This window comes from Oncorhynchus clarkii, chromosome 7 (genome assembly GCF_045791955.1).
Source record: "Oncorhynchus clarkii lewisi isolate Uvic-CL-2024 chromosome 7, UVic_Ocla_1.0, whole genome shotgun sequence".
NCBI classification, from domain to species: Eukaryota; Metazoa; Chordata; class Actinopteri; order Salmoniformes; family Salmonidae; genus Oncorhynchus; species Oncorhynchus clarkii.
In genome coordinates, this window is record NC_092153.1 from 88,275,592 (window position 1) to 88,287,360 (window position 11,769).

Here is an 11,769-nt window from a genome sequence, read left to right on the forward strand (position 1 = left end):
CATCCCCACTGTCTGTCTCTTTGGTGCCTACACTTGTCGCATGTAAGTGTCTTCTGCTATCAAAATATGAAGATCACATTGAAAAGACAGGTCTAGACACACAAAAGTTGCTTTGTGATCTGATCGTGTTCAGATCTGGCTGACCACTTCAGGAAGTGGTCAGGGATGTATTGTATGCGGATTTCTCCTCAGTCTGGACGCAATCAGGCTACTGAAAGTGCATACAGTTGGCGACGTCATCAGCACTCCTCCCACATATGTTTTGGGACCGAGAGGCACCTTTTCATTATAACATTGGAGGAAATATGTTCTTAGCATGTGAGGAACGTGTTTGCTGGTCTCAAATCTAGCCAGCCAACTAATATTTAGAAGAAAAAAAATATAGGTTTGGCTACAGTTAATCTAACCCGTTTGCAATCCCTTTAGCGTTGTTTGCTAGCTACAGAGGTTAGGTGGCTAGTTAGCTACAGTAGTTAGCTACTGCCATCAGTTGTTGTTTTATCATATTTTGCCTATTCCACCGTTTGTAGAATGCATACTACTGGCATTTGAATATAGCGCTGAAATAGGGAATCCAGACACACTGTGGACATGGTAGACACATTGAAATGTAGGTGCAGATGCATGACACATTCGGAATTCCATGACCACGGCCTCTTGTCTCTCTCTGTCTTGGTCTCTCTCTGCGTCTTTCACTGTGTCTATTAACTAACACAGTTCAAATGCAGAACCAGTGTTCATTATTTCAATAAAAAGGGAGACAAAAATAATATGGCGAATAGAAATTAAGAGCAGAATGACACGGTTAAGAGCTTTGCTTGATGTACCGATTGGTTTCATACAACCACACAACACTGCAGCAGACTTCCTTGTTGGTTTTGGGGAGAATTCAGGCAGAACATCGACTTCTCAGAGAAGTCCTCCACCTGCAAAACCCAGACCATGATTGTGTTTCTGTTGTGGGTGTGGTAACATATTATAATGGTACTGATGATTGTCCTATATTCACACTGGACCTGTCACATTATAATGACACGGGTGATTTTCCTATACTCACACGGGGTCTCTCCTTCCTACAGGTGAGTGTCAGGGTCCAAACCAATATCACGTTTTCTCAAGCCGTTCTCAAAATACATGCAGGCATGAGGGTACCTTTGGACATGCACACGTGTACAAAGACACGCACAAAGCAACGTTGTAGATCAACGTTGCATCATGTGTAGAAGGAAAGTGTGTTTAATGCACCCCAACACAGCTTTAGAACAGTGTTCAATATACCCCAACACAGCTTTAGAACCGTGTTTAATGCACCCAATGTTCAATATAAAATGTACTACATGTTCAATATAGAACTTATGACATGTTCAATATAGAATGTATGACATGTTCAATGTATGACATGTTCAATATAGAATGGATGACATGTTTAATATAGAATGGATGACATGTACAATACAGAACGGACGACATGTTTAATATAGAATGTATGACATGTTCAATATATGACATGTTAAACAGACAATTTTTTACATGTTCAATATATGACATGTTCAATACAGAATGTATGACATGTACAATATAGAATGTATGACATGTTCAATACAGAATGTATGACATGTACAATATAGAATGTATGACAGGTACAATGTAAGACATGTTCAATATAGAATGTATGACATGTACAATATAGTATTTATATAAACAAGATAATCTGGCTCTCAGATTTTGTCGTGCTTGTTGTGTTTTCTGTGTTCAGGCTATCCAGTGTGTTGGTTCTTGTCTATGGGAGGATGATTTTGCAGTAGAGACGTGAGGTTTTGTCTAAGGGACTCATTCTCCCATTAAGACCCTCTAGGGAGACTAAAGAACATTAAGATACATACTAGAGCCATTACAACAACACGCTCCCGGCCAGCGGCCCCCTCCCCACTCTCCTGACCCCCCCAGCGGCCCCCTCCCTAGTCTTCTGCCCACACTCCCCAGTCCTAGATTGCCATTGTGCAGCTCCCTGGGAATGAGAGTTTGCACAATTTTTTAGGACGTGAACTTTTCCCCAATTTATTTGAATAGGAGTGAGTTAATGGTTGATTGCTCCCATGGGCTTTAAGCAGAGCCTCCTCCAAGGAGAAGGAAAGAGCTACAGCCTTACTACACACACACACACACTATGTCAAGGTCTCCTCCGCTCCCGCTGGGGAGGCAAGGGGATGTTCCTCGAGGTAGAAAGGAAAACACACACACAGGAAAAGACGGAAGTGTGCTAAACGGATAAAACATGTGTACATCGTGTTAACAGTAACATCCCTCCACCGGTCTCACTAGAGAGGTGAAGTTTTGACCCGAGTCTTTTTGGGTTTCTGTCCCCTAAAGGCTTTATTTTAGTCCTATAGTCCTCTCCAGGCCTGGGGTAAAGGCCACAGCCTCCTCAGGTCTAATCATTACCTTAACCCTAACCCTTAACCATATCTGTAACCCCAACCCTCTAAAAAAGGTTTTATTTTGTGTTCTATATTCCTATCCAGGACTGGAGTGAAGGCCACAGCCTCCTCTGTGTGGGTACTCTGCAAGACTAACCCTAATACCGGTACCCCCAGTATACAGCCTCGCTATTGTTATTTTACTGTTGCTCTTTTAATTATTTGTTACTTTTATTTCTTATTCTTATTTTATTTGTTTTATTTTTTAAACTGCATTGCTGGTTAGGGCTTGTAAATAAGTATTTCACTGTTGTATTTGACGCATATATGCTCTAGTCGGCTGGCCCTCGCTACATATTCGTCGCCAGACCCACTGGCTCCAGGTCATCTAGAAGTCTATGCTAGGTAAAGCTCCACCTTATCTCAGCTCACTGGTCACGATAACACCCACCCGTAGCACGCACTCCAGCAGGTATATCTCACTGGTCATCCTCAAAGCCAACACCCCCTTTGGCCACCTTTCCTCCCAGTTCTCTGCTGCCAATGACTGGAACAAATTGCAAAAATCGCTGAAGCTGGAGACATATTTCCCTCACTAACTTTTAACATCAGCTATCTGAGCAGCTAACCAATCACTGCAGCTGTACATAGCCCATCTGTAAATAGCCCACCCAATCTACCTACCTCATCCCCATATTGTTTTGCCTTACCTCCTCAAGCCATTTGCACACACTGTATATAGACTTTATGCTTGTTTATTCCATGTGTTACTCTGTGTTGTTGTTTGTGTCGCACTGCTTTGCTTTATCTTGGCCAGGTCGCAATTGTAAATGAGAACTTGTTCTCAACTAGCTTAACTGGTTAAATAAAGTTTAAATAAAAAATAATAACCCTGCTAGCTGCTGCTGCTAATAACTCTAACCCTGTGTAACGGATGTGAAACAGCTAGCTAGTCAGCGGTGGTGCGCGCTAAATAGCGTTTCAATCGGTGACGTCACTTGCTCTGAGACCTTGAAGTAGTGGTTCCCCTTGCTCTGCAAGGGCCGCGGCTTTTGTGGAGCGATGGGTAACGATGCTTCGTGGGTGACTGTTGTTACACCCGCTAGCTGCTAACCTTAACCCCGCTCGCGGCTGCTAACCCTAACCCCGCTCGCGGCTGCTAACCCTAACCCCGCTCGCGGCTGCTAACCCTAACCCCGCTCGCTGCTGCTAACCCTAACCCCGCTCGCTGCTGCTAACCCTAACCCCGCTCGCTGCTGCTAACCCTAACCCCGCTCGCTGGTGCTTACCCTAAACCCGCTCGCTGCTGCTTACCCTAACCCCGCTCGCGGCTGCTAACCCTAACCCTGGGGGTACTTGTATGAGGTGACTACCTCAAGACAAAAGGCATGCTATTCATTGAGGGGTAAAATCAGTGTTCAACACCATAGTGCCCACAAAGCTCATCACTAAGCTAAGGACCCTGGAACTAAACACCTCCCTCTGCAACTGGATCTTGGACTTCCTGATGGGCCTCCCCCAGGTGGTAAGGGTAGGTAACAACATCTGCTGCGCTGATCCTCAACATGGGGGCCCCTCAGGGGTGCGTGCTCAGTCCCCTCCTGTACTCCCTGTTCACTCATGACTGCATGGCCAGGCACGACTCCAACACCATCATTAAGTTTGCTGATGGCAAAAGTGGTAGGCCTGATCACTAACAACGATGAGACAGCCCATAGGGAGGTCAGAGACCTGACTGTGTGGTGCAAGGACCACAACCTCTCCCTCAACATGATCAAGACAATGGAGATGATTGTGGATTACAGGAAAAGGAGGACCGAGCACACCCCCATTCTCATCGATGGAGCTGCAGTGGAGCAGGTTGAGAGCTTCAAGTTCCTTGGCGTCCACATCACCAACAAACTACTTTGGCCCAAACACACCAAGACAGTTGTGAAGAGGACACGACAAAGCCTATTCCCCCTCAGGAAAACTAAAAAGATTTGGCATGGTTCCTGAGATCCTCAAAAAGTTCTACAGCTACGCAATCGAGAGCATCCTGACCGGTTGCATCACTGCCTGGTATGGCAACTGCTCGGCATCTGACCAGAAGGCGCTACAGAGGGTAGTGCGTATGGCCCAGATATCACCGAGGCCAAGCTTCCTGCCATCCCGGACCTACATACTAAGCAGTGTCAGACGAAAGCCCAAAAAAGTGTCAGACTCCAGTCACTCAAGTCATAGACTGTTCTCTCTGCTACCGCACAGCGAGCGATACCGGAGCGCCAAGTCTAGGACCAAAAGGCTCCTTAACAGATTTTACCCCCAAGCTATAAGACTGCTGAACAATTAATCAAATGGCTACCCAGACTATTTGCATTGACACCCCTCCAATTGTTTTTACACTGCTGCTACTCGCTGTTTATTATCTATGCATGGTCACTTCACCCCTGCCTTATTTACATATTAAGTGCCACATTTTTATAATATTGCAATTTAATTTCATGAACTGTGTTCTACATCAACCCTGAAAATGTCATAACAATATGACCACTGTATCTTGATATTGGACAAAACGTGTTGATATTAAGAATGCAGACAGGTGATTTGGTGCAATTGCCTACGGAATAATAGTGACCAGTCCAAGACCTTTTCCGATCACTTGAAAATAAGATCTCAGCAATGCTAAGTCCTACCCTCATGAAATAAAGTGTTTTGTGTTAATGAGAAGGTTCTCTATAACATGGAATACAAAGTATAACACCAGAACCAAAGCTGAATTTTGTCACCTAACACCCTAGTTATAAAGTCAGAGGGGAAGTACAACAGGACTGTCTTTTTATTGAGGCTGAATCCTATTATATTCCTTTCAGCTGGTTTAGGTAATATTTGTTAGGAATCTTCTTGTTAATTCACTACCAATGACTTCTGCTCTAACACATTGGAAATCAAAATAGCACTGGAAAAGCACAAGAAATTCCTAGAGAATATTTATTTTTAAATCACTGGATAATCACTAGAAAATCACTGGAAAATCACTGGAAATTAATAAACGATTATAATAAGGAATCAGTGGAAATCAATGGAAATGACAGGAAAATCCCTGTGTTGGTCAGAGCCTGACCACAGCATTAGAAACACCATCTCTGTGTGGGTAATGAGTTTGTGTAAATCGCAAATGTCCGTACAATCAGAACACATCACTTTCTGATAAAGAATATATATATTAATGTTTTTTTCTTTATCAATTAAAAAAAAATGTTTTAAAATGATGCTTTATTGCTAAGCTTAGTACTCTGTAAATGTATTTGATGTATTGTATAGGCAGAACTATGTGAATGCATTTGAGGTTTTGTATAGGCATTTGTATTTGGCTCCTGAGTGGCGCAGCGGCCTAAGGCACTGCATCTCAGTGCTAGAGGCATCACTACAGACCCTGGTTCGATTCCAGGAAATATCAAACCGGCTGTGATTGGGAGTCCCGTAGGGCGTTGCACAATTGGCCCAGCATCAACCGGGTTAGGGTTTGGCCAGGGTAGGCCGTCATTGTAAATAAGAATTTGTTCTAAATTGACTTGCCTAGTTAAATAAATATGAAATAATAAAAAATAAAATAAAATAGGTTGTACTATTTGCATTGACCCCCCCCCCCCCCTTGCTTTTACACTGCTGCTACTTGCTGTTTATTATCTATGCATAGTCACTTTACAAATGACCTTGACTAACCTGTACCCCCACACATTAATTGACTCTGTACCGGTAGCCCATGTATATAATCTATTTATTGTCATTTTCTTGTGTTACGTTTGGATTTTTTGGAGAAGAAAAATTCTCTTTAGTTTATTTAGAACATATTTACTTAACCAACAATGCAGTTAAAGAAATAGAGTGTAGGGCTTTTAAGTAAGTATTTCACAGTAAGGTCTATTACCTGTTGTAATCAGCGCCTGTGACTAATACAATTTGATTTGATGTATTGGAGGCCAGGTTAGGCCCAACATAAAGGCACAATATAAACACAGCTTTGTCTCTGTAGACGCTCCTTCCATTTATAACAGAGTAAAGTCCAACATACGCACACATTGCTCTTTAGGAATTATATAACCCATTATGAAACTCTGAAGTAAACTTTCCCTCTTTTTGATTCAGTCCTTGTTGCTCTAGTAGCCACACATTACATCACTGTTATATCAGGTTATAAAGAGTTCTACTGTAGATACAGACTGGATGGTTCCTGCTAGATTATAGAAGATTATACTGTAGCCCATGGAGGGAGAAATGCTAAACATGAGACTATAATGAGGAATAATTGGTGTAGGCATACTACCCTATCCTTATACTGTAGTGTAGTGAAAACCAGTGTGGGAAAAGTACCCAATTGTCATACTTTAATAAAAGTAAAGATACCTTAATAGAAAATGACTCAAGTAGAGGTGAAAGTCACCCAGTAAAATACTACTTGAGTAAAATTATTTGGTTTTAAATATACTAAAGTATCAAAAGAAAATGGACTTAAGTTTCAAAAATAAAAGTATACAGTACATAATTTCACATTCCTTATATTAAGGAAACCAGACGGCATATTTTTCTTGTTGTTTTAATTTACAGAGAGCCAGGGGCACACTCCAACACTGACATTTACAAACAAAGCATGTGTATAGTAAGTCCGCCAGATCAGAGGCAGTAGGGATGACCAGGGATGTTCTCTTGATAAGTGTGAATTGTACCATTTTCCTGTAGTGTCAAGAATTTGAAATGTAGTGAGGGCCATACTTTACACCACTGGGGAAAACTATGTGTTCTCGATCTTTGTGAAGGGAAATGTTGTGAAACTGAACCTGAAGTATCCTATCACTTTCAGCGGATACAGACTAGTCCTCGCTTCTCCAAAATACTGTTCATGTCACAACCATTTTTCAAAAATAGCTTTACAAATGTTTTATCATAAGTTATTCAGTCATATCTTTAAATAAATGGTTTATTTTAAGTCATTGCATGAGGAAATATCATGCTGACCTGTGTCATAACTAACACTGGCCTCAGATGATGCTATGACCTTGTAACATAGAAAGTAAATACAGAATTATACAGCCTATTTAGATCAAGAATACACATTTCTACATAAGCGGAGCCTAATTTACAGTATTTTTATAGTACCCTATCTATTGTAGTCAACAGGTGGCAGCTGATTGTAAGCCATAAGGCATAGTTGTTAAACCAATAACTCAAATCAAAATTGATTTGCTTCAGTAATAAGTCAATTTAAATTTGAAATTAAAAGTTTGGTTTTCTAAATATGGCTATATTTAAAAATATGTTTATTCAAAATAAATAGAAAGTAAATATCTGGAGGTATCTACAGTCTAAATTAAAACCCTGCAGCAATACCTTACTGAATGATTTCACTGATTTGCCTACAACAAAATAGGATCATTGTGTGGATATCGGGCGGGTGTGTGGTGGGCGGGTTGAATAAAGATCAAACCAATAGGCTTACCTTGAAAAAAAATCCATAAATGTATCATTATTGTGCAATTTATATCTATGGGCTACATTAAGGTTTTTCTTTCATTATTTTAGGCTCTCTCATTAGTGTATAAGCCTAAGCTTTAGGGCCTAACTGTATACGGACCAAATAACCTACACGCCAATAGCCAAATGCTTAACGGAAGAGGCAGAAAAAGTTTACGTTGATTCAGAGAGGAAAAAAATGACAATATCAGAGTTTAATTCAATAGAAGGAAAAAAGGACAAGGTTGGAGTTTAATTAATTAAGAGAAAGGCTGTGTAATGGACAGTTAAAAATAAAGAGAAGGGAGGCCCTTAAAAGTAATGTTTTGGAAAGATTTGATGAAGTAGTATAAGAGGATGAAAGCAGTGCTGGGGCTATGTTATGTGTGATGATTGTGAGGCACTGTACAAATTCCACAGTCACAAGACAGGACTTCAAATAGGCTTATGACATGTCAAGGGAACTGTAGCCTACTGCTCAGATGGGTTTAAATGGAAACTGACATTTGGACACTGACTGTAGGTCTATAACCTCGCACAAAGCCTTAATATTAACTCATGCAGACTTAAGCATTTCTTGCAGTAAAATTCAACTGTAGGCTAAATGTTGACCAGGGAACATGAGGGGAGAAATAAGATGTATTTATTTCAGCATCTTGAGAGAATGCACCTCTACAGATACCTATGGTGCCATCTTTATCAGCATCATAAAAGCTGATAGTATGTCAACCACATAAAATATGCATCCAAGCCAAACGGAAATCTTATCAGAAACATGTTGGGTCATTTTCACAGCTTTCCATGTCCTTACAAATGGTCAAACTGATGTAATTTGTAAATGTTGCACATCACTTTTTTCAGTTATTGCATTTTCTCTCCGGTCCCCGAAAGAAGAGAACTTTACTGACCTCAACTATATAGAAACAATTCTATCGATTTATGACATTCTGGTGAGCAAGAGTGTATTTAGTCTACTTGGGCAACATATAATGACAGAAGAGAAGCTGAATATATGTAATTATAAACAACTTGACTAATAAATAGTCTACCAAAAGTCGGAAATTATAAGCAGAAACATATGCAAATCAGGCAACAACAAAAAAAATCCTGCGCCCCATGTAGCCTAGATGTATTTTCTTTATAATTCTTCAGATTGTCACTTTATCACATGTAGTTGGGTGGTTGCTGATGGGTAATTAATAATTGCGGGCGGCAGTAGGTGAACGAAAAGCTGACCAGCGCACAAGTTGCTTGCTACCCAGCGCTGCTGCCACGCAGGGCTGAAATTTACCCGCTAATTCAGTGCAATACTATCAGTCTATAAAACTAAAACTGAGCAAGTTGCCCAGCTATTCCTGATGATAAAGGGTTATGACGACAAATGATTGTCAAAACATATTTTAATATTGCAAATCTTCCAATGTGTGAGCCCTTAAAATTATCAGCACTGCTTCAAATTTGGAAAACGTTTGGGAATTAATTTGTTGAATTGAATAAAAACGTACCTGTACCACAGCGAGGACGTTGCTTGTTAAAATTGCTACAAATCATATGCATGTCCTATACACTTGTATTCATTTCCCCAATAATAGGAATACACTAAATGTTTTAAATGAAAGTAGGCCTACGCTTGCCAATGTGTTGACAGGCAGTGTAATTGCAGTGTAACCCTCTCCGTGGGTTAAATACCATGCTGCTCATCGCAGAAAGAAATATAACGACTGACCTGAATAAGATCTCAAATAATGTGCGATGCCGTCTCCTTCTGTAGTAGCTGCTGCCTGTTTGTCCTTCTACAGTAGCTGCTGCCTGTTTGTCCTTCTACAGTAGCTGCTGCCTGTTTGTCCTTCTACAGTAGCCGCTGACTGTTTGTCTCTTGTTTGTTCTCTCGCGGCGCAGCGGGACCCGCTCTGGAGTCTCTCGACGTCTTTATTTGTCTCTGCAGGCAGTCAATCAGCAACGACAGGACCGGGCTACACTGCTTGGTGGGTAGGATGATAACATGTAGTATTGCAGGAGTAACAGGGATAATGACAGTAGTCATGTTCTACCAACTCGCTTTGTTTCCCCTCCCTCTCTGGAACACCTACTGGGATCACATGGAACAACGCGGAAGGAAGAGTAATGCTGGCTTCAGTCCTGTTGATGGTTATTACTGAACAATTATCCTACAGCTTTTAACAGGCACTTCTGAGTGCAGAAAATGACTTGATTGCTCACTGATGGTTTGTGATAATTAACTAAAAGTGAGAATTAAAGTCAAAATAATTACAGTATTTGGGGAACATGCACAAACTGTTATGGCTACTCTATACTGTGTAGATGTTGCATGTACCACAATAAATCAGTTAGAGAAATTTACCACAATAAATCAGTTAGAGAAATCTACCACGGTAATTCAGTTAGAGAAATCTACCACAGTTAGAGAAATCTCATCCAAGATGGCGTAGCTATGTCCTCGTCTTGTCTGCACACTGCACACTGCCCTAACCCATCTGGACAAGAGGAATACCTATGTGAGAATGCTGTTCATTGACTACAGCTCGGCATTCAACACCATAGTACCCTCCAAGCTCGTCATCAAGCTCGAGACCCTGGGTCTCGACCCCGCCCTGTGCAACTGGGTACTGGACTTCCTGACGAGCCGCCCCCAGGTGGTGAGGGTAGGCAACAACATCTCCTCCCCGCTGATCCTCAACACTGGGGCCCCACAAGGGTGCGTTCTGAGCCCTCTCCTGTACTCCCTGTTCACCCACGACTGCGTGGCCACGCACGCCTCCAACTCAATCATCAAGTTTGCGGACGACACAACAGTGGTAGGCTTGATTACCAACAACGACGAGACGGCCTACAGGGAGGAGGTGAGGGCCCTCGGAGTGTGGTGTCAGGAAAATAACATCACACTCAACGTCAACAAAACTAAGGAGATGATTGTGGACTTCAGGAAACAGCAGAGGGAACACCCCCCTATCCACATCGATGGAACAGTAGTGGAGAGGGTAGCAAGTTTTAAGTTCCTCGGCATACACATCACAGACAAACTGAATTGGTCCACTCACACAGACAGCATTGTGAAGAAGGCGCAGCAGCGCCTCTTCAACCTCAGGAGGCTGAAGAAATTCGGCTTGTCACCAAAAGCACTCACAAACTTCTACAGATGCACAATCGAGAGCATCCTGGCGGGCTGTATCACCGCCTGGTACGGCAACTGCTCCGCCCTCAACCGTAAGGCTCTCCAGAGGGTAGTGAGGTCTGCACAACGCATCACCGGGGGCAAACTACCTGCCCTCCAGGACACCTACACCACCCAATGTCACAGGAAGGCCATAAAGATCATCAAGGACATCAACCACCCGAGCCACTGCCTGTTCACCCCGCTATCATCCAGAAGGCGAGGTCAGTACAGGTGCATCAAAGCTGGGACCGAGAGACTGAAAAACAGCTTCTATCTCAAGGCCATCAGACTGTTAAACAGCCACCACTAACATTGAGTGGCTGCTGCCAACACACTGACACTGACTCAACTCCAGCCACTTTAATAATGGGAATTGATGGGAAATGATGTAAATATATCACTAGCCACTTTAAACAATGCTACCTTATATAATGTTACTTACCCTACATTATTCATCTCATATGCTACCTTATATAATGTTACTTACCCTACATTATTCATCTCATATGCATACGTATATACTGTACTCTATATCATCGACTGTATCCTTATGTAATACATGTATCACTAGCCACTTTAACTATGCCACTTTGTTTACATACTCACCTCATGTATATACTGTACTCGATACCATCTACTGTATCCTGCCTATGCTGCTCTGTACCATCACTCATTCATATATCCTTA

General features: G+C 41.9%; 1 protein-coding gene across 1 annotated transcript in view; it reads right to left on the bottom strand.

Moving 5' to 3' along the window:
• Positions 1-9,969, bottom strand: part of LOC139413959 (peroxisome proliferator-activated receptor gamma) — a 105,007-nt gene extending 95,038 nt beyond the window's left edge. Inside the window, exon 1 of the mRNA XM_071161853.1 lies at positions 9,634-9,969. The gene's annotated coding sequence lies outside the window, so the exon portion shown is untranslated. The remainder of the gene's footprint in view (positions 1-9,633) is intronic.
• Positions 9,970-11,769: the final 1,800 nt, after the last annotated feature.